A 23,711-nucleotide genomic window follows, 5' to 3' on the forward strand; every position below is an offset into this window, starting at 1 on the left:
TTATGATAGCCTCAGTTCTCTCATCTCACTCGCTCCCTTTGCACATGTCTGGGGAAGTGTATTACACGAGCCAAGAAGTATGATAATACATCTGCGAAGAAGGGCTTCCTTTTCCGGCCTTCGGCGGGGGGTGATGATGGCGAAACTCCACACAGAGAAAAAGCGAGTGCCGCCGCCACCTCATCAAATCGACATGTGTCTTCCTTATGCAATGTGTTGGATAGGCTGATGCGCTTGGCTGAGGCAGCGGAACACCCGAGCTGGCCTGGATGGGACTGAAGACACCCCACCATTTTGCAACGAAATAACTGCAGCAGAATATGCTCCACCTGTTACGACATGCTGAAAGCAGCCTATAACATCTTTTTTGCTCATTCATTTTCTCGTTTGGCGATAGGCAACTGGCCAGTGGTCATGGTTGATCCATTGATGGACGGTATTTGAGTGCATTGAAAAAGCTAGCTCATTGGGGCAGCCTGCACCCTGATGAGCTAGCTTTGCAGAATTTGTTGTCGGCTGGGAGAACACTCAAGCATCTGGTGTCCCCTCATCTGCATTCTGGACTTTGTGCTAACTGTGAAGTTTCCTCTTTCCCTCCCTGTACTAGCTTACCCGTTTATCAAACGATACCAACTCTTGTAACTCTTGTCCTATTTACCTCAGATGGTGAACTTGGACTGCCTCACTTTTGCACTCTATGCAATGGCTTACATGTATTTTAAAATAGTTATAGCTCATTTGGAAAGAAATAAGCAGCATAAGCCAGTGTTGCTTCCATGTTGCCTTGAAAGCGTTCAGCTGTTTTAGCCACAAGAGCCACAATCTCTTATAGTTTCCAAATGCCCCAGAGTTAGGAGGAATTAAGATTCCCCAAGGAATTAGCTGCAACATGGATCAGCAAGAGCCAACAACTGCTTTTCTTTAAATCCCTGACCCTGAAAGGTGTACAAGAGTTAGCCAAGTTTTATTTTAGAACCTGCCGCATACCTGCTCAGCGTCAGTAACCCCTGGGCATCATGCAGCTGGTCTAGAGTAGTGAGAGACAGATGGAGATTAAGGTCCATTCCACACAAATGTATCACTGATTGAACAGTTGGTTGGTTGGTTTGGGAGATTTATATACTGCTCTTCATCCGAAAAGATCGCAGGGCGGTTTTACATCAAAATGTCAGTAAGGACGTAAACTATAATCAGCACAAAACAAAACATGGATTAAAGATGCAGGTGGTGATCTACAATCCCTAAAAGATCGTGAGAATATAGAAATCGTTTTGCCTGATTTGATACTGGAAGGATAACGCAGTAGGTGTCTGTCGGGTCTCTTTGGGGAGAGAGTTTGAGATGTAGGGCACCACAGCTAGAAATGTCCTCTCCTTAGCTGCCTTAGCTGCCCACAGCAGAAGGAGAACATCAGCAGATGACCTTAATATCTGGACAGGTTGAAATGGAGATAGGTGTGCTTTTAGGAAGGAACACGGGCAGTGTGATGTAGTGGCTAGAGCATGCTGGACAGGGAGACCGAGGTTCAAATCCCACTCAGTGATGAAGCTCACTGGGTGATCTTAGAACAGTTACCTTGGCTCAGCTTAATCTACCTCATGGAGTTGTGGGGAGAGACTCCATGAATGCTGCCTTGAGCTTCTTGGAGGTAAATTGGAATATAAATATAATAAATAAATATAGATACCTGGAACGTGGGTTCCTTCTATGCTAGGCTTTTATTGTGCAATCACCCAGCCTTATTCATGGAATTTTATGGGTGGGGGGATGAATATTTATTTACAGTTTTTATATACTGCTCTACATCTGAACAGATTCCAGAGTAGTGAACAATAAAACATAAAATGATACAAAGATAAAGGAAATAAAACTCTATATTAAACCCTGTTATTTTACAAAACAGGAAGCAATAAAAAGCATGGCTGGTCAGTTGAGGAAGGCTCCCTGGAACAAATGTTGCCTAACCTCCAAAGGCAGGGAATTCCATCGGAAGGGAGCCACCACACTGAAGGCTCTTCTCTGGGCGGACTCCAGCTGGGCCACAGGTTCATGTGAAACCTCCAGAAGCCTGCCCTTTGATGACCTCAGTAACTGGGCAGGTTGATAGGGGAGAAGGTGCTTTCTCAGATCTCCTGGTCCCAAGTTGTTTAGGGCTTTATTCACTAAGTACCAACACTTTAAACCTGGCCTGGTAACGAATAGGCAGCCAGTGCAGTTTCCTCAGCAAAGGAGTTGCAGGCTGAAAAGAGGCAGCTCCTGACATCAGCTGAGCTGATGCGTTCTGTACACGCTCCAGCTTCCGGAGCAGCTATAAGGATAGCCCCACATAGAGCACATTGCAGACGTCATTATCTTCAATTTGCAACTGAAAAATCTGTTGAGGAAAAGATAGAATGGCTGCACAACACCTTTTCATTGATGGCGCTAGAAGCCCTCTATCTGGAAGACACCCCCCCCAAAGTGCTTTCGAGCACATATGGGGAAACTTCAACCCTACAGATGTCGTTGGACTCCAACGCGCACCAGCCCAACCAGTCTGGCCAATGTCCAGGGCTGATGGGAGCAGGGCCGGTGCCAGACTATTTTGCGCCCTAGGCAGGTGCACCATTCTGAAGCTGCCCCCCCCTGCCCCCCATCCCCAGCGTCCTGGCTTTGAAGCCAGGAGTGGGCGCTGGCTTTGAAGCCAGGATGCTAGGGTTGGGGGGTGGGGTGGCAGCTTCGAAGCAGCGCACCCGGAAGTGGCTTCTGGGCGCGCCGTTCTGAAGCTGCCGCCCCGCCCCCCAACCCCAGCGTCCTGGCTTTGAAGCCAGGAGCGGCCTCTGGCTTCGAAGCCAGGACGCTGGGGTTGGGGGGTGGGGCAGCGGCTTCAGAACAGCGCGCCCGTAAGGCGCTCTAGGAGAGCGGCTTCTGGGCGCGCCATTCGGCGCCCTCCTTTGGTTGGTGCTCTAGGCCGCTGCCTTAGCTGCTTCTATGGCAGCACCGGCCCTGGATGGGAGTTTATTCCCACAACATGACGAGGGCCAGAAGTACCCCCATTCTGGCTTAAAGCGGAATCCTATGCATGTTTAGACAGAAAAAAGTCCTGCAACTCCCAGCATGCTGGGACTTGTAGGAGTTTCTGTCTAAACATGCATACGATTGTGCTCTTAAAGTCTTAAATGGCATCACCAGCACCTTGAATTGGACATGGAAACAAATTGAAAGCCAGTGAAATGCTTTTAATATTGGTGAAATATGTTCCCAGTGCCCCATTCCAGTTCAAAAATACTGCAGGTGTAGTTTCTGGAACAATCTTCAAGGGCAGCCCTAAATACGGTAGCTGCCAAGGAGATGTGGGCAGTTCTGACCCAATAACAACAACAACAACAACAATATTTCTTACCCGCCTCTCCATTTTGATCGAGGCGGGGAACAACAGTAAATATAAAATACATAAAACTGAATTAAAAGATAATATACATTGTTAAAACATGAGCATACTTGTATAATACACTTGTTTCCAAAGGAAAAAAAGAATATGGGCTTGTTTCATTCACACATTGTATTTTTAGGAGTACAGCTATAAGTAGAATGTGAAGAAAGGCCCCAAAGTTACTTACTCCTTAGAGGAATCATATATGTGCTGAATAAAGATACAATACTATGAGTAGTTCTTGGGGGTTCTGTGATTCTGCTCAAGTGCAGAATTTGGTACGGGACACAAATTTGGTACTGAAAAAAATCATTTCAGTTTGTTTCCATGTAAAGTTGCAAAGAGAGGCTTTGAAGGAGGTGGGCGACGGATGATTAAATCTCAGGAGCCTGGGCAGAGCTGTCATACCCTGCATAGCTAGAGTGGCCACTTAAGAATCACCAAAAAAGAGGCCAAAGTTTATTGATTTGCGTAAAATTGGCAATCCCTTTTTGTTTTAACCAGCTTAAAAAATATTTATTTATTTATTTCATATACTGCCTAACAGCCTAGGCTCTCTGGGTGGTTTACCACTAAAACCATAATATAACAATCCAATTTAAAACTTTAAAAATGTCATATAGAACCAGAATAAATTACAGTCCAGGGAAAGCTTGTTAGGTGTTTGAAGAATATTATATCTTCCACCTCCTGAACCACATGAGGGAGGCTTTTCCAGAGGGTGGGGTGCTACTACAGAGAAGGCGCACCATCAAGGTTCTTCATCATAGCATTCTGTTCATGTTCGGCCTCCTCGGAAGATCATAAATGTTGTCCTGGTGTATATAAGGGAAGGCAGTCGGCTAGGTATCCTGGTTCCAAGTTGTTTAGGGCTTTTTAAAGATAATAACATGACCTTGTAATTTGGTGTTATTGGCAAACATGGCCAATTCACCCCGGCTGTGGAATGAGCTCCCTACGGAGGTTCACTTGGCACCTACATTATATGCTTTTAGATGCCAGGTGAAGACCTTTTTATTCTCCCAGCATTTTAACAGTCTATAAAGAAATTTTAACTTGGTGTTTTAAATTTGTAATTTTGCATTGCTGCTGTTTTTATCTGGTTGAGCTTTCATATTGTATTCTATATTATGGTTTTATACTGTTGTTTTATACTTTGAATGGTTTTAATTTTTGTGAACCGCCCAGAGAGCTCCGGCTATTGGGCGGTATAGAAATGTAATAAATAAATTAAATAAATAAATAAATAAATAAATTCACTGCTCACTCCTAATTCCAGACATTTATGAACAAGTTGAAAAGAATTGGTCCCAATACCGATCCCTGTGGGACCCCACTATTTACTTCCCTCCATTGGGAGAATTGACCATTTATTCCTACTCTCTGCTTTCTGGTCTTTAAGCAGTTGCTGATCCGTAAGAGGACCTCTCCTCTTATTCTATGACTGCTAAGTTTGCTCAGGAGGCTTTGGTGAGGGATTTTATCGAAATCCTTTTGGAAGGCCAAGTAAACAAAGTCCACTGCATCTCCCCTAGTCAAAAACCAGCCAGAACTCAAAAGGAGGTATCCAAGGTGCTGAACCCTTTGGGCTTCTGACTGAAACCTAGAATAGATTTGCAGCCCCACCAAAATCGATAAGCACCAGAGGAAACCCCAGAAGACTGTTGGAAAACTAGAGCCCAAGTTAGCATTTTCAGTCGATTGTTCGTTGGCTCATACTCTAATATGACCTTATATTACCTAATTTCACATTTCTAAACCAACAAGCAAACCAGTACTTAGTTATCCTACAAAATTTGCACTTCGCCACATTTTGCAGTGGAGTTCTCCCATTAAAAAAATGCTTCCAACATTGTGAATTAGGGAAACGTGCGCACAAACATGGCTATATTACTGAAAACAGTGTTCAAAGATGTGTATATCACACAAAATTGTGTAGAAAATGCATGTATTGAGAGAACAGCGTACACGTTTTGATGCAAATGTTCATCTCAAGTTCAAACTGAACTTAAACTTTGAAAAAAGGAGAAAAACCAAGAGAAACCTAAACTGACAGTTTCTCTGACCCGTAGCATCTACATGTGTGTGCACTTCGCATGGCGGCTGCTTTGGCCTATGGGGTGTTTGCACATTTCGCAGTAAAGACCACCCGCTTGTGAAGACCTCAGATGGGCTCCAAGCTTCATGTGCCTCCCTGTCAGAGTGGCTTGGGGAAGTCAACTTTCTCCTAAAACATCGCTTTTGGAGGCCCAACAAGTTGTGTAAACCCAGCTCCTTCATTTCACTCTCAGACCATCTCCGTAGGTCTCTATTAGAGTCCCTTGTTGGGGAAACAATGACTGGATCATATTGTCACTCAGGATCCAAAGGACAAAAGTGTGTGTAGAGAAAGGGACTCCAATGGTCTTAAATCCTCGCCCCCCCTAAAAGGATGCTTTTCAATATATTCCACCCTCTCTGAATTGGTATGAATAAATCATTGTTCTCTTAAAGGGAAGCAGCTGCTTTTTAAGATGTGGAACACCCCCTTTAGTATCTATACAACCTTTCTGTCGCACATGCTTCAACTCCGAATCCCCCATTGACAAGCTGTGGGGCGTGGAAATTTATATACACCCAGTTCCCCAAATCCTATTGAGGATGGCTTTCTTGCACGAGCGGGCCTGAAAACACCTAATTCACTGCTCTTTTTGTTGCCGGGGTTAAGTGGTTAAGTGTGTGTGTGTGTGTTTGTGTGTGTGCAGTGCCACAGCAGAAAAAAAGGTCTTTAAGTCCATGAAAAGCTATATTTACATTGTAATCACCAAAGAACGATTTCGGAGATTCAATGGACGGCATAGAAAAAGCAGCGATTGTTGCCTTGATACTCGAGGGCCATTTCCCTCCATTCCAGAAGGACCTCCGTCTGAACAGAAGAAGTGATTATGTCCCACTCAACCAGCTGCCAACCGGTTGGGGGGCGGGGAATGAACACGGACAAGGATGCAAACAGCTTAGCTCCACCAAGTTCAGTGCAAAAAGATGTGTTTCTTTATGTAGCTCAAGCCAATAGAACAGCCTCCATGACAGGGCCTGTGAAAGGCTTGAGGGAAGATGAGAGAAAGCGCGACATCTTTAAAATGGTAAAGAGTCTTTCCAGACAACCCACAGTCTCTTAGGGCGAAACCCACAAGTGATCCAGACGTTCTCTGACGGGAATCTCCTGATGGGCTTTATTTACTTTTAAAAAGCCCTGCACCAAATTTGTCCCCCCCCCAGGGTTCCCCTAATCTAGATTATCCCCCCGAAGCTGTGAAGTCAGGGTTGGGGAACACAGGTACCGATGAAAGGTGTTTAAATCTATTGCCCATCTGTATTTCGCATACTTTCTTTCTTAAGCCAGTTTCTATTTCTGCTTTAATCTGCAATTTAAAAAATAAACAGATACAAGCATCCATATTGAAATACAAATGTATTATCAAAGGGGTTTCCCCCTACTTTCACAAGACACACATTTCTAAATGTATTTTATTCTAAAATAAATATTTTGGTTAGTGGATGATGGGTCCTAACCAAACTTCCTTTGTTTATTATATATATATAAGAACTTAGCAAAACTCACAATTCTTTTCATAAACAGGATGGAAAGAACTTGAGTTTTTTTTTAAAAAAAGAATATAGAAGAAAGCAAAATTGACAGATCCATGTATCCTTAATTTTGGAAGTTTTTTTGTTGGTGCGAATTCGGATTACAAAATTCGGAGAAGTGTGACTTCCAAAGGATTACTGCATTCCAATTTCCACATTAGCTTCAGAGATATGGATCAGGTCAGTTTGCCCCAGAATTTGCAAAGAACAAATTCCTCAAATATCCCTCGAGGAAGGGGAATTAGATCCAGCAAATGGTATGGGGGAGAAAGGGTTAAACAGCCAATTTCCCCTCCTTCCTCCTCTGGTGCTGCTGTTTCTCTGACCAAATTCAGCCCCCCGGAGCTGTTTTCAAATTATAAAAAACATCAGGAGATCTGAGCTTGGAACTCCTGCATCACACGTAGTTTGGCCCTTCATCCTGTGGTCTCCAACTGCTTTAAAGCGCTTTATAACAGTTTTGACAACTGTTGGGGCCCAGGACACACTGCATATAAAGTTTTCAAAACGTTTTCAAAGTGCTTTAAAGCACTTTAAAGCAGTAGTGTAGATCCCCCCAAGCTGTGTTTTTCTGGGGAGCCTTGAGAGGTACCTCACAATCTTATCACAGGTTCCTCAGTTAGAAGAGCATTAGTGGGACAACTTCCTTGAAAGGCACAGTTTTGTAGGGCGGACTCCTTTGCAAAAGGCCCACAGCTACCAACATGCCCCACTTGTGCCTTCCCTTAATGACCCACTGCAGTTTTCTTTGCACTTTGTTTCTTTAAAAACACATTTTAATGTGTTTTTATTCTGTTTTTATTCTTTTATTGTATTTGTTTGCCGCTTCGAGATTCTTGAATGGGGAGCGGTATATAAATATTGTAAATAAAATAATAAATAAATAGATAAGGCTGGGAACTGCGGGAGATTTCCCCCCATTTCGTTTATTATATTTCTGCATCGCCCAATAGCAAAGCTCTTTGAGCATCTTACAAAGATTAAAAATGCAATATTATGCATAATATAAAAAAACAGTTTAGCTACAAACATAGATTTGCTTTGGGAATGTCTCTCTCTTTGTTCTACTCACCTCACTCTCCCAATTCTGATGCTGCAAACATATAATTAAAAGGAAAGAAATATTATATATGCCTTTCCAAGGCATTAGTCTTTCGGTTTCTGTTGTTTTAAATCTGTTATTGTATTTTAAATCTTTGCACTGCTGCTAGGCTTGTTTTTCATTCTATTTATCTATCTATCTATCTATCTATCTATCTATCTATGGAAGGACGTCTTCACACAGTGCATCATTAATCTATGGAATTCTCTACTACTACAAGCCACACTGATGGCCACCAACTTGGATGGCTTTAAAAGGGGGTTAGACCAATTCCTGGAGGAGAAGGCTATCAGTGGCTACTGGTTTTGATTGCTATTTGCTACTGTTATAAAACTGTGGAATATGAACCAATTAAATCCAATAAAAAGACATCCAGATGTAGTTTTGAAAAAGATTTATTTCCACCCTTCAGGTACCAAGAAATCTCTTTGCGCAAAGGTCCCCTCCCCCTTGCCAATCTAGAGGAAAAGGGCCCTGAGCGGAAATTAGCTTCCAGTCTTATACAGGGAGGAAACATTACACACACACAATTGGCTAATAGCCCAAACCGTCACAGCTGATCCTTCTCCCCAATTTCCTGACATGCCCAGATGGGGAGAGTCCCCGGGCAGATCTACACCAAGCAGGATATAACACTTTTAAAACGGTATGAAAACTGTATATGTAATGTGTCCTGGGCCTGAACAGTTGTCATAACCATTATAAACCGTTATAAACTGTAGTGTAGATCCTGCTCCAGTTGACCTTGCAAATACGCCATTATCACATGATTCCCTTAGCAATGCATCCTGGAACATTCCTGCCATGTATTCCATCGTCTGGAGAAGGTTTCCCGCTCCCATTGTTCTTAACTAATCCCAGTCCACCATTCCCTCCCTGGTTTCCCGCCAAGCCGTGGGGAAAGGAAAAAGGTGTGTGTCTGCGCAAGCAAGTGCCTGGCAATTTAACCAGCGGCTAGGGCTCGTCCCTCACACTTGAGTAAGCGACCTTACCCAAATAGGTAAATGGGGCTTTTCTTCCCTACCTAGGAGTAGAGGGTCTACTCTACTCATCTAAAACCAAAAGCTGGTGGTTGGGGATAGGGAAGTGGAGGATGACAGGGGGAAAAGAAGGGGAGGGGGGAAATGGGCGAAAGGGATAATTGGAAATTAACCAAATTTACATGACACTACCTGTACTATAAGAGGCAGTATGCCTATGTACACCAGTTGCTGGGGAGCATGGGTGGGTGGGTGGTGCTGTTGCACTCATGCCCTGCTTGTGGGTTTCCTGTGGGCAGCTGGTTGGCCACTGTGTGAACAGAAGGCTGGACTAGATGGACCCTTGGTCTGATCCAGCAGGGCTCTTCTGATGTTCTTAAGTACCTTCTGAACAAGAGGAGGCAGAGGAAGCAAAATCTGGTGAACATAGAGAGCATCAAATTCTGCTGGAAAACACAATTAACCAAATATATATATATATCTGCCAATAGAAAGATCCACAAAGCGTTAAATCTTACACTTCTCTTGTGCCAGTACAAATAAATGAAGGCCAGAAGAGTGCTGCATCCAGCAAAGCGACAATTAAATCTACATTTTAAGATCAGAGTGAATAACACTGTTTCCAGGCATACAAAGCGATAATAAGCCCACCGCCACTCGAGGACTGTGGCCAGTTCTGGGCTCCACTATTTTAAGAAGGACACGAACGAACTGAAGCGTGTCCAGAAGAGGTTGGCCAGGATGGTGAGGGAGGGAATCTGCAAACCAAGTCCTATCAGGAATAGTTGAAAGAGTTAGGTTAGGGTGACCCTATGGAAAAGAGGACAGGGCTCCTGTATTTTTAACAATTGTATAGAAAAGGGAATTTCAGCAGGTGTCAATTGTATGAATGCAGCACCTGGTGAAATCCCCTCTTCTACCCTGCACATTTCACTACATGGACTTTTTAGCCTGCCTAGCGAGGGCGCTTCGGAGGGGGAGGAAAGGAGGCTGAATGAGGCCTCTTTGGTCTCCTCCTCTCCTGCCCACAGGAACAACCCAGTCCCTCCTCACCCGATGTCGCTTTCCCGACCTTGGAGGGCAGCTGGCGCCGTTCTTTCTGCACTGGCTATGAGGGAGCAGGGATTTACCCCCCCCCCCGGAATTCTGACTCTCCCTTCTGAGGTCGGAGCACTATCTCTGACCTCCTTATGAAGATCTTCAGGGCATTTCACTGGGGCATTCTCTATGCGTATTGAAGAACCTTCTCTATACTAGGCTGGATCCAAATGTAGTTGTATGGAGAGTAGACAGACCTAGGGCCCTGCTAGACCATGCCGAATAAGCCGGCAGGGAGGTGGGGCGACGGCGCGCTAACTTTAGCGCGCGCCGCCCCGCCTCCTAGACAGCCGACACGCAGGGACTCCGGAAGCCCTGTAGCATTGGCCATTTTTCTTTTTATTTTAAAGGGGCCATGTGCGCCCTGGAGCCGCCGGACAAGGTAAGCGCCTTTTTTAAAAAAATTAAGGCCCCCCCTGCTCCTGATCCCTCCTGCCATCCCCTATGCCTCCCTGCCCACTCTTTCCCCGCCCTTCCTCCCTCTCTTCGATGCCCGTGTTGCCCGTCCTCCCTCTCTTCGATGCCCGTGTCGCCCGTCCTCCCTCTCTTCGATGCCCATGTCACCCGTCCTCCCTCTCTTCGATGCCCGCGTCGCCCATCCTCCCTCTCCCTGATGCCATCCCGGTGCCCGGACTTCTCCCCCCCGTCTCCTGCCGGGTCCGGCCTCCCCCCCCCGGGATCCCCCCCCGGCCTGATGGGCACAGTGCTCGTATGAGCGCTGTGCCCAGTCCGTGGCTTTTCCCAGCTACTCGCGAGTAAGCGAGTAGCTGCAAAAAGCCACGGACCTTGCTAGATGTTCCGCAGCCCTGGCCTCAGGCCGGGGCTGCAGAAAAGGTGCGCCATAAGCGACTTCACTTATGGCGCGTTAAGGGAGGTTTCAGTGCGGCCTGACCTCGGATTCCCCTGTGCATCATTTGGATGCACAGCAGGGAAACCGGGCCTCACAGCGTGCTAAGGCCTCGTCTAGCAAGGCCCCTACTGATTTCCATGGGTCTACTCTATATGTGACCTAACCCATTGCCTGCATCTGATCATATACTGTTTATGCATTGCTTGGGGAATGCTCTCCCCATCCAGATATAACCAAGGGTACCATGTGTTTCCGGCATTCCGGCAGCACAAGAAAATGGATCTTTTTAAATGGACAGGCGACTGTGCGGCCATTTTTGCCCCCACCCCAAGAACTGCACCCCCTCTGAAGGCTGAAAAATAAAATAACAATAGTTTAAAAATGGCTTCTGTATCAGCTGTAGTGTGCGAGAATGGTCAAAATTAACTTGCAAACAAACTCGCTATGAACATCATCCCTCCCCTCAGAAAAAAACCTTTTAACCAATTTTGGGATCGTGGGGGAGTGGAGTGGCAGGAGCTGTAAAAGGAAATCCTGGAATATCCTACCTTAAATCTCAGCTTCCTAGCAGCTCAGGTCTAGCAAGGTGTACACGCTTGCTGAGGTGCAACCTTGCAAAGCACAGTCCTAGGATTCCTGCATTGAGCAGGGGGTTGGACTTGATGGCCTTAAAGGACCCTTCCAACTCTACTATTCTATGATTCTATGTTTAAGGAAAAAAAAGTTCTACAGATTCCAGCATTCCGCAGCCGAAATGGCTGGCTGGGAAATGCTGGGAGTTGTAGGATTTCCCCCCACCCCATCTAAACATACCTAGGTTTGCTCCCTTAGAAACTCACCACTTGGAAAGTTTACTTTAATTGCTAGCACCATCATTTAGGAAACTTCCGTGAGGGTTAACGTCACCAGGAGAAATGGGAAATTGGCTTACAAATCAGGAGATGGAGCCTTAAAAACCAGGAGTCACCTGTTCCAAGTGGGAAGGCTGGCATGTTTCTTACAGTTTAAATTTGGGGCTGTTCCAAAGCATTTTCATTTTCTTTTTCTTTTTTTTCTTTTTCTTTTTTTTTTAAAAAGGTTGACATTATTCCCCCTCATGAAATGTTGACATCTCTTTTGACATTTCTTAAGAAAGCTCCTGTCACGGGCACACTTCACACCAGCTTCATTCAAAATAAAATGTCAAGAATGTTGAAGTGAAATGTCACACTGTTTATATGTTTGATGTGTTTGACAAGTGGAAGCCTGTTCCCTCCCCCCATCGCCCCACAATGGCGCTCAATTTCCCCTCCTTCCTCGCTGTTGCAGTTCCGCGCCCAACCACCTTTCCTTCTTTGCCTTCTGCCTTCCTGCAGCATGGGCATTATTTATTTATTTATTTATTTATTTATTACAATAATATACCGCCTCACAGCCGAAGCTCTCTGGGTGGTTCACAAAAGTTAAAACAGTAAACATTAAAAAGTATACAAAATTTAAAAACCATCAGAAACATAAGAACAACAGTATAAAAACAACATTATCCATTTAAAAACAACAGTTCTGGGGTCCGTTAAACAACAAATTTAGCGTGGTTTAATGCTGTTAAATGCCTGGGAGAAGACAAAAGTCTTGACCTGGCGCCTGAAAGATAACAGTGTTGGTGCCAGGCGAGCCTCATCACGGAGATCATTCCACAGACAGGGGGCCACCACCGAAAAGGCCCTCTCCCTTGTAGCCATCCTCCGAGCTTCCCTAGGAGTAGGCACTCGGAGGAGGACCTTAGATGCTGAGCGCAGTGTATGGGTAGGTTCATGTCGGGAGAGGCGTTCCATACGAAATTTGGCTTTTGGTCTTAAGCACGCCAGTTAAGCACCTGTGGGCAGATATAAGCCACACACCCCATCCCCACCCAACACAGGTTCTGCAGTGTCATAGTTTGGCACAAGGTGTTCTCCTCCTTGCCTACAACTGGTCATTATCAACAACTGATTTCCACAGCAAGACTTATTTGGGACTCACACCTGCTCAGAGGCCTTCCCCGCTTCCATTCCCAGATTTGTCGGGGTTGGTTGTTGTTTCTCAGTGAAGAGGAAAAGGCCTTTTGCATATGCTCAAAGGCACTCTCTTCTTCTGGATTACTTTGTTCATTATTCACTTTTTTATAGATGCAAAAGATTTATGCCCTGCCTTTCCAAAAAAATTAGTCCAAGACAGCAAACAGCATCACTGTTTTAGAAAAAATAAACAAGTGTTACAAAGGCAATCAAAGAGCGTCATCACACAGGGGAAAATCGCGTTTGCTTACTGTCTCTTCTCCGCCCCTCCGTTTGTCCCTCATTACTTCCTCTTTTGAAAGATGAAGTAAACAACGTGCACGTGGCCTGTTCAGTGGGCCGTTTTGATCCCGCTGCTTCTCTTGCACACAGCAGGAGACAGCGGCAACTTCCACCTTTAAAAATAAGTCAGACTTATTCTGATGGTTTTTTGTGGCACAAAGAAGGCTAGAAGGGGCGGGAGGCAGACTACGTCGTGAGAGGGGACCTGCGAAAATCCGTGAGTGCCCAGTAACGAGCCTGCAATAAAATACTTGTCTGATGGAGCTCAAAGTCTAAGCAGCATATAAACAGTCAGCTAGAACATAATCCGTAAAAAGCGTAATCTGTACACGCAGCAATAGAAACTAAAACAATAACTACAATTAAACTGGCTGATCTCTGGTATTGAAACGGATCCTGGAGCAATGCCGTGGCTTCTTGCTTGTCTTTATGATAATCCTGGGAGACAGGGCACCGTCCCTCCCATTTTACAGGTAACAGAAGTCTGTTCAAGGGAGGCTGACTGGGGAGTCCCAATGTTGTTTGGGAAGCAAGCTCTGCTTCCAGTTGAATGCGATGCTTTGGACCAATGCCAGGCAAACAGGGATTCCAGCACCAACATGTGGAAAGAGAGTATCTCCACCACCCTACCTCTGCCATGATTCTGCCATCCACATAGTGGAATTTGAGTCCGGAGCCAGTGTGTCTTTCCCCTGCCTTGTCTGTTCCTCGTTGCACTGGGCTACTGATTTGATTGGGCTGCCTGAGTTCCCATCTGTATCTGGGCCCAGTCATGGGGTTACCTCCTCTATGGAGCCCACGTCTGACTCACTGGAAGGCCATGGCATCCTGCCTTCAATTGTGGGGAGGGGGCCATAGATCAATGTGATGGAGCACCTGCTTTGAAGGTCCCAGGTTTGATCCCCGGCTTCTCCAGGGGAAGCGAGGAAAAGAATCCTACCTGAAACCCTGGAGAGCCCTTGCTGCCAGTCAGTGTTGACAATATTGGGTTTGATGGACCAATCGTCTGACTCAGAATAAGGCACCTTCCTATATTCCTACGTTCCTATGTACAGGAGCTGGGTTCAAATGGTATTGAAGACGTCCTTCCTTCCTTCCTTCCTTCCTTCCTTCTTTCTACCATGAAGCAAAAAGGCCACACAGCCTCTTGCCCAGGTACTCCTCTGCCCCCCTCCTTTCCCCTTCATTATTGCCGTCACTAACTAATCTACCTTGTATCAGGGCCGTTTTTCGTCCTTGTACGTCTCTGCCTGCAAAGTGCTCGCTGATTAACAAGATTAATTGAGCACAGCAATATGATGGCATCCAAAGGGAAATTAACTTGCTAGGAGCCGGGAGAGAAAGGGCGGCGGCTCCCTTCACGGGAGTCGGTCGTGTTTTCCAATTAGATGAGGTTTCGGCTGATGTGCCGTCAACGGGGAAGATACTCCGCATGGATGGGTGGGGCTAGTCCTAGAAAGCAGAGCCGCCCCCACCCCATGACGTGGATCAAACCCATCCTGGAAGGACCAGACAGGGTCATGGGCAGAATTGCGCTCACTTCTGTGTGAGCTCTCAAATGTTTGAGACATTTTTGCAATATCTATGTGACGCAAACCAAGCCGATTTTGGTGAACTGCCCAGAGAGCTTTGGCTATTGGGCGGTATAGAAATATAATATATAAAATAATAAATACATAAAATAAAAATAATTGAGCGTTCATCTTTCTGATCTTGCATAACAGTGTCTACTCTTGCTGGTCAGGTGATGACGGATGCTGCAGGATGTGAATTAGGGAAGGGAGAGAGAATTCCTTCAGTTCGCACCTAGTTTTGCACCTTTGAACGACGATGCAAACCGAATTTCAAGAATCCTTTGAAATTTGCACTACTTTGAATTTTGTAAGGCAGTTTCCCAATCAAAAAGTGCATGTATTAGGGGAAACAATGTTCTTAAAATGCCTTATACTAGGAAAATTGCTTGCAAAAAATGTGTATTAGGCACATTGAAAAAATGTGTACTAGGCACACTGCCTCTTGAAGTCCTCTCCCACACTAGAGGCAGCTGGACAACCTTCTGTCAGGGATGCTTTAGGGTGGATTCCTGCATGGAGCAGGGGGTTGGACTCGATGGCCTTGTAGGCCCCTGCCAACTCTGCTAGATTCTATGATTCTAAGAATGCAGACTCACTTCTTTTTACTGGCCTTTGCTATTATCTGTTCTTGTAATGTTTTTATAGCATTTCCTTGGATATGTATTGCCTATTGTATTTGCTTGTTGTTGTATTTTTTTTATTATGTACGCCTTAAAGGTGGCCTAAAACCTATTTAAATTAGACAGATAAACAACCCCTCTGATGCCATTGGAGGCAAGGCAAAACTTTGTCTTCTCCTGCCCATTCCCACCTTGGTCCTAGGAAGCTGCCAACAGATTGGTCCATCTAGCACACTATCAGTGGAGGCTGGTGGCTCTTATATCAGTGGGGTGGAGAATCCACTCTGAGCTTTAGTCAGAACCAGTCAGAACTCTAAAGGAGTTTTAGGGTTCTACTGCTTTACCTTTAAAATGGACTTAGACTGGTTAGCCCTTCAAATAGAGGCTGCCTTCAAATATTTATTAAAGACATTTCATACATGGATTTGTATATATCCACAGCAATGGATACATGTGAAATGCATACAAATTTCTAGCAATAATACATAGGCTTCAACAAAAGTAGACCATATATCCAAAGATGTATCCATTTGAAGGTGGTGTCTATATACTATCCATTCAAATATTGGAAGTGCTGTAAGGTTCTCAATCCATTGCATTACTGGAGGTGAGGGTTTATCCTTCCAGTGTTGGAATATCAGGCTTTTAGCTGTCAAAAGGGCACAGAGAATCCATTAATGCTGACCATTTGTTAATTTTCCTGAAGTAGGTAAATAATGTAAAAGGTTGTGTACATCAGTGAATATTAAAGACTGTTCCAGTACAACATTTATCTGTGTAATAACATCCTTGCAAAAAGAAGCAACTACTGGACATTGCCAAAACGTATATTTAAAAGTAGCATTAGCTGTATGGCCAGCAATTAGCTGAATTAGTGAATCCCTTATTAACGGGGCATTGCTGTGTCCAATAGAAATGAAACAAAAGGTGTGGCTGAATAAGACGCAGCATAAGATCTATAGTTGTGACAGGTAGGTGCCAAAGCGGCAATCCGTTGATTAGGCACTTTACGGTGGTGCCCATAGCGATTTCTCAACAAATCTGCCTCTAAAAAGGTGGAGGACCCCTGAACGAGATGGTCTTTTGGACATGTCCAGTTCTATAGATTGGTTTACATCCCTTGTTGATGGAAAATGGTTGGGGAACCAGTGGTAGTTTCTAGCGGATGTTGTGGAACCCTAATCAGGAGCTGTGTGGAGTGACCACTAACCCCCTGCTGGCTAGACCTACAGGCTGCTCCAGCTGGGATTTTGCTTCTGCAAGTTGCAACATGTGATCCACCTGGCTTGGGAAGTCAGGTGATGCTGGAGGGCCAATCAGGTGCTACTGAACACTATAAAAGAGTCACCGAGGGCTCATCTACACCAAGCAGGTTTTTCCCCTATGGAAGTGGTATATAAAAGGCAGAAGCCACACTACTGCTTTATAGCGATATTGAAATGCACTGCAGGATTTACACTACTGCTTTATAGTGGTAAAAATTGTGTGGTGCAGAGCGGTAAAGCAGCAGTTTCTGCAGCTGAAACTCTCCCCACGGCCTGAGTGCGATCCCGGTGGAAGCTGGTTTCAGGCAGCTGGCTCAGGTCGACTCAGCCCTCCATCCTCCCGAGGTCGGTAAAATGAGTACCCAGCTAGCTGGGGGAAAGGTAATAATGGCCGGGGAAGGCAACGACAAACCGCCCCGCTTAAAAGGCCTGCCAAGAAAATGTTAGTGAAAGCTGGCGTCCCTCCAAGAGTCAGTAATGACTCAGTGCTTGCACGAGAGGTTCCTTTCCTTCCTTTATAGTGGTACTGAAGTGCACTGACAACTGTTGGGGCCCATGACACATCTACACCAAGCAGGATATAACACTATGAAAGTGGTATATGGCATGTGTCAATGGGCCCCAACAGTTGTCAGTGCACTTCAATACTGCTCTAAAGCAGTAGTGTGGCTCCTGCCTTTTATATACCGCTTTCATAGTGGAATATCCTGCTTGGTGTAGATGAGCCGGGGTAATGCATCACTGGGCCCAGTTTTCCTCCAGTGAACCTTTCTGGCTGGACTGTTCCCAGCCTGCTAATCTCCGGCCTGCTACCCCTCAGCCTGACCCTGTGATGTCTGCTGGCTCTTAGCATGACAGTTTCCACCTGATGATGATCAATAAATAATACAACTCCTTGATAGCCCAGGCTAGACGTAAGTATCCTTTCTGAAGGTTTTGGATCCATGAGCCTTGTCTTGCTGGCTGCCAAGGAGAGAAATTAATTATTTTTTTCTAATGATCAATTACATACCCTGGCTTTTCTTGGTGCTTAATGTGAGGTTTAGGAGAGAACAAATTTTAAAGCATTTTATTGCGCCCTCCAGCTGCATGGAAATTGTGATTTTAAGGCTCAGCGTTCTAGCAAAGCAAGGGATGAAAAAGCTGATTTTCCTTGACTGGGCAAAACACACACGATCGGCAGGGACTCAGTCCGCCCAGCGCTAGAGAAAAGGAGCCCCCGGTCATAGAAACTGGACCGCTGGAGGCCCCAATTCAAAAGATGCAACCCAGTAGCACTATCGCTACCGCAGGGCACAACCTAGAACAGGCTACAACGTGGTAATCTGGGACTGACAGCTGTTTAAAAGAACCTTTGATTATGTCACATTTTCTTTTCAGGGTGGGAGATTTAAGCTTATTTTTAAAACCACCGCGAAAAAGCTGGATATTAGCTTGTCTGGAGGATTAGCGCAGGCAACAGATAAGAGTGTCACAGCTCCATATAGCCCCAGTGCCTGCAGCCTAACACAGTAAAGTGCATTTGGTGGCTGCCTAGCTTATTGGGGAGGAGAAAACTGAACCTGATGGCATCAGCCAATAGATTCCGGAGGCTAACGGGAGACCTGATAGAGGTGTACAAAATTATGCCGGGTGTGGAGAATGTGAATAGGCAGACATTTTTCTCCCTCTCCCATAATACTAGAACCCAATGGAGTCATCCGATGAAGCTGATGGGTGGGAGATTCAGCACAGATAAAACAAAGTCCTTCTTCACACTATGGAATCTTCTACCACAAGATGTGGTGATGGCCACCAATTTGGATGGCTTTAAAAGGAGAAGGCTATGGCTACTAGTCCTGATGACTATGTGCTACCTCCAGTATCAGAGGCAGTATGACTATGTACACCAGTTGCTGGGGAACATGGGTGGGAGAATGCTGTGGGTCCCTGGTCGACAGCTGGTTGGCCCCTGTGCGAATAGAGTGCTGGACTAGAGGGACACTTCGTCTGATGTTCTTACGTCCTTATTCTGTTAACCCTCCCTACGACTTGGTTTTAGTAGCTGTGTCCTTGAGGGTCTACAATATTCATTAATCAACCTGCGGATTTTATTGAAGGGTGGGGTGTACAGTGGTGTCTGGTGTCATAGAATCATAGAATCATAGAATAGCAGAGTTGGAAGGGGCCTACAAGGCCATCGAGTCCAACCCCCTGCTCAATGCAGGAATCCACCTAAAGCATCCCTGACAGATGGTTGTCCAGCTGCCTCTTGAATGCCTCTAGTGTGGGAGAGCCCACAACCTCCCTAGGTAGCTGATTCCATTGTCGCACTGCTCTAACAGTCAGGAAGTTTTTCCTGATGTCCAGCCGGAATCTGGCTTCCTTTAACTTGAGCCCGTTATTCCGTGTCCTGCACTCTGGGAGGATCGAGAAGAGATCCTGGCCCTCCTCAGTGGGGCTATGAATCCGTTCTGTTTTTCAGTCAGCTAAAAGAGCTATCTAAGGTGCTGAACCCTATCCCCAAAAGGGGTTCAACGCCATTGAAATAGGAGCCACCAGGCTCCACAGATTAAGAGGGGATCTACACGTCGTACTGAAGGCGCTTGCGTGCGCCTCCAGTGTGCCCCCAAAACGATCGTGTAGATCCTGCCTTCGAAGAGACGGAGGAAGAGGCGGAGGAGGTGGCGGCTGGGGAATCCGGCCGTGCCTTGCCGCCGCTGCCGCCCACCTCCCCGCCGGCCTCCTGCTGCTGGGGAAAGAGCCACCCGGGTCGGAGAGCTCGGAGGAAGAAGGCGCCTTCTTCCTCCGAGCTCTCCGACCCGGGTGGCTCTTTCCCCGGCAGCAGGAGGCTGGCGGGGAGGTGGGCGGCGGCGGTGGCTGGTTGAACAGTGTGTGTGTGTGTGTGTGAGAGAGAGAGAGAGAGAGGGAGGGAGGGAGGGAGAGGGAGCGGCAGCGGCAGCGGCAGCAGCAGCGACCAGGAGAACTGGTAATTTATGCTGTCGCCAATCACAACTCCAAAATAGCGACATTTCCCACCTTTTAAGGGAAATGCCCCTCTTTTTTGACCCCCCACACACCTGACACGAGCAAGGCAATCCTATATACATGTCTACTCAGAAGCCCAATTGGGTTCAACAGGATTTACTTGCGTGTAAGCGCGCTCAGTATTAGAATCCTGAGCTGATCAACAGCAGCTGGGAATCTCCCCGTTGAGAACTGAGGAGAATAGAAAAGGCGTCTTTTCCCGCCTCTCAAAGGCAGGGTCTATATGTGGAGCTTCGGGGCGCTTGCCTGCGTCTGGAGTGCGCCTTCGAATCGACGTGTAGATTCCCTCTCTGACTTTCCCTGAGAAAGAAAGAGGAGGACAGTGCACTGGGCTGCTGCAATGAATTTTAAAGTTCTGCTGGCTCTGGTTTGACTGGGGAAGGTGGAGAAGAGAAGCGGGAAGCAGTACAGGGTTAGCTGCCCCCGTAGCCCCCGCTGTTGAGATATTCCTTGAGGTAATCTGCTCCCTAGCGATTTAGAAACTTCCCTGTTCCCTCTGAGCTTAGCTGTGATTCACACATGAGAATATGAGAAGAGCCCTGCTGGATCAGTCCAATGGTCCACCTAGAACAGCATCCTGTTCACACAGTGGCCAACCAGCTACCTATGGAAAACCCACAAGCAGAATATGAGTGCTATAGCACCCTCGCACCCATGTTCCCCAGTAACTGGTGTACATACACTTACTGTCTCTGATACTGGAGGTAGCATAGAGCCATCAGAACTAGTGGCCGTTGCTAGCCTCTATGAATTTCTCCAATCCCCTTTTAAAGCCGTCCAAATTGGTGGCCGTCACTAAACCTTGTGGTAGCGAATCCTATAGTTTAACTCTGCACTGTGTGAAGAAGTTCTTCCTTTTATCTGACCTGAATCTGAAGACCGTGAGCTGAAGACCTTTTTATTCTCTCAGTATTTTAACACTTAATTTTAACTTAAATTTAATTTTTACTGTTTTAACTCTGTATTTTAATCTTATATCAATTTTGCTGCGTGGTTTTTATCCTGGTTGTGCTTTTGATACTGTATTTTGTATTTGTGCTTTTAACCTGTTGGTTGTTTTATTATGGTTTTCATTTTTGTGAACCGCCCAGAGAGCTTCGGCTATTGGGCGGTATAAAAATGTAATAGATAGATAAATAAATAAATAAATAAATCTCACCCTAACCTACCTCTCAGGGTTGTTGCAAGGATAAAAGGGAGAGGAGGAGGATTATGTAAATTGCCTTGGGATGCTTGGAAGAAAAAAGAAGGCATATAAATGTAATAATAAAACAAATATATAACAATAAATAAATGCCAGACAGAGGCCAAGCAATGGGAATGGCCTTTGTGCCCTGCTTATAAGCTTCCCAGTGATTTGGTCAGTATTTGAAGAAGCAAAACAGAATCAGCAAGAAAATGTTGCAATGCGGAGTGCTCCTGTGAAGAGTTCCAGCCAGCCAGCCAGCCATGCCATTTCGGAATGCTCCATTACAGTTCCCCTTCCCTTGTTTTTCTGTCTTCAGAATTCCATGCCCACTGAGCATGCTCAGTCCTCATTAAGCAGTTTTGGGATTAATCCCCCCTTGAGGGTTTTTTCCCCTCTGAAGAGCTTTTGAACTTCTACAAAACTTGAAGTCCCCGCCCCCTCCAACCTTCAGATACCTCCTTCTGGTGAATGGGTGGCACTGTTTTGGCTGCATAGGATCCTCACTCAGCGAACCAAGTTTGCTGCTAGTATGTGTAGGATATATGATGATCATACCAGGCTAGATGGATGGATATTTATTTATTTACCGAAGTTATAGACTACCTTCCTGCAACGAAGCGCCCAACGCAGCTTGTATAATCCAAATCAAAACTTAAAGAGAAAGGACAACACCAAATGAGCAGATTCAAGCAATTAAACATTTCAGAATTGTCTTGGTTCCATCCAACATGAAACAGTTCAATGAGCGCAGGTTCAGCATGGCTTGTCTTGGGGTGGGGGTATTTTTCGGGACCGGGGGAGCACAGGAAAATGAATCAGCTGTGAGTCTCTTCTGGCCTGGCCCTGTTCCGTGAGCTTTCAAAGGATCCCTAAGCGCTAGCAGCCAAGGCTTCCCCTTCCCGGCCCAGCTTCCCCGCTGAACACATTGTCTGAATTAGCGTCTCGACGAAAAGGATATTGTTAGTTCCTGTGCGGAGATAATAACCTCTAGTAGCGCCGGGAATTTCACCCATGCAGAGAGAATTTACCAAACTATTTCAGCCGTTGCTCCGTAGCCCTCGCACAGGGATCCATTTACGCTGCGGCCCAAACAACTTAATGGAAACAAACTTGCCACCAGGAAGTCCGAATTTAGGGAGGAATGTTGCTATAATTGCTAAAAGCCCATGTTTCCGCAATTTGAAAAACGGGCGGCCGTCCTCCGTCCAAGTCTATGGCTTCAAAGTAAACAGTGCTAGGCCGGGCCAAGAGATCTTGATTCCCACCCTGACCCCCCTAAGCGATCATAAAAAAAAGAAGGCAGACGTGGTGAGGGGGGGGTGGGTGGGAGAGGATGGGGGCAGATCTATCCAAAGACAAAGCGCAGCTATGAAAAGCAAAGGCCGGTGAAGGCTGCCATCCGTTGGGTGGGAAGGTGGAAGACCTGAGGGGTTCCCCCCCCTCTTCTTTTTGTTGTCTGTGTGAGATGCTGCTGTGCCTTTAGTAGCTCAGGCGCATGCAAAGTAGCACACCTGGAGTGTGTTCAGAGGAGGGCAACCAGGATGATCGGGGTCTGGAAACAAAGCCCTATGAAGAGAGACTGGCCTTAGCTAGACTGGGCTTTATCATGGGGCGAACCTCGGGATGGTCCCTGTGCGTCCACATGATGCACAGGGGATCCCGGGATCAGGGAGGGATGATCCCTCCCTTGTCCCCGGATAGAGCCCTCCATTTTAGGCTCGCTTTTTCCGAATGTGTGGCCCGTTGCTGCAGTTTGACCCGGCTCCGCGCGATTCCTCACGTGGAGCCGGGTGCTGCGCCCATCAGGGGTAGGGTGGGGGTAGCGGGGAAATTAAATTTTTTTTTAAAGTATTCGTACGCTCCGTCTTCTTTAAAAATTAAAAAATGGTGGGCGCAACGCCTCTCTTCCTGACGTCGTTGCACCTCACATGTAAACAGAGGAGGGATCTTGCATTAATTGCAACATGAGATCTTCCGTCCTCCATCACAGACTATCAGGTAGGACTAGCTAAGGCCACTGAAAGAACTCGGCATGTTTAGCCTGGAGAAGAGAAGGCTGAGGGGAGACATGATGGCACTCCTCAAATACTTGAAAGGTTGTCACAGAGAGGAGGGCCAGGGGACTTCTTGATCCTCCCAGAGTTAGGGTGACTATATTAAAAGGAGGACAGGGCTCCTGTATCTTTAACAGTTGTATAGACAAGGGAATTTCAGCAGGTGTCATTTGTATATATGGGGAACCTGGTGATATTCCTTCTTCGTCACAACAGTTAAATCTGCAAGAGCCCTGCCCTCTTTTGTATCTGGTCACTCTACAAAAGAGGGTATGACTCCTGCAGCTTATAACTGTTGTGATGAAGTGGGAATTTCACCAGATTCTCCATATATACAAATGTCACCTGCTGAAATTCCCTTTTCTATGCAACTGTTAAAGATACAGGATCCCTGTCCTCCTTTTCATATGGTCACCCTACTAGAGTGCAGGACACGGAATAATGGGCTCAACTTACAGGAAGCCAGATTCTGGCTGGACATCAGGAAAAACTTCCTGACTGTTAGAGCAGTACGACAATGGAACCAGTTACCTAGGGAGGTTGTGGGCTCTCCCATACTAGAGGCATTCAAGAGGCAGCTGGACAAGCATCTGTC

This window comes from Elgaria multicarinata, chromosome 13 (genome assembly GCF_023053635.1).
Source record: "Elgaria multicarinata webbii isolate HBS135686 ecotype San Diego chromosome 13, rElgMul1.1.pri, whole genome shotgun sequence".
In the NCBI taxonomy this organism is placed as follows: Eukaryota; Metazoa; Chordata; class Lepidosauria; order Squamata; family Anguidae; genus Elgaria; species Elgaria multicarinata.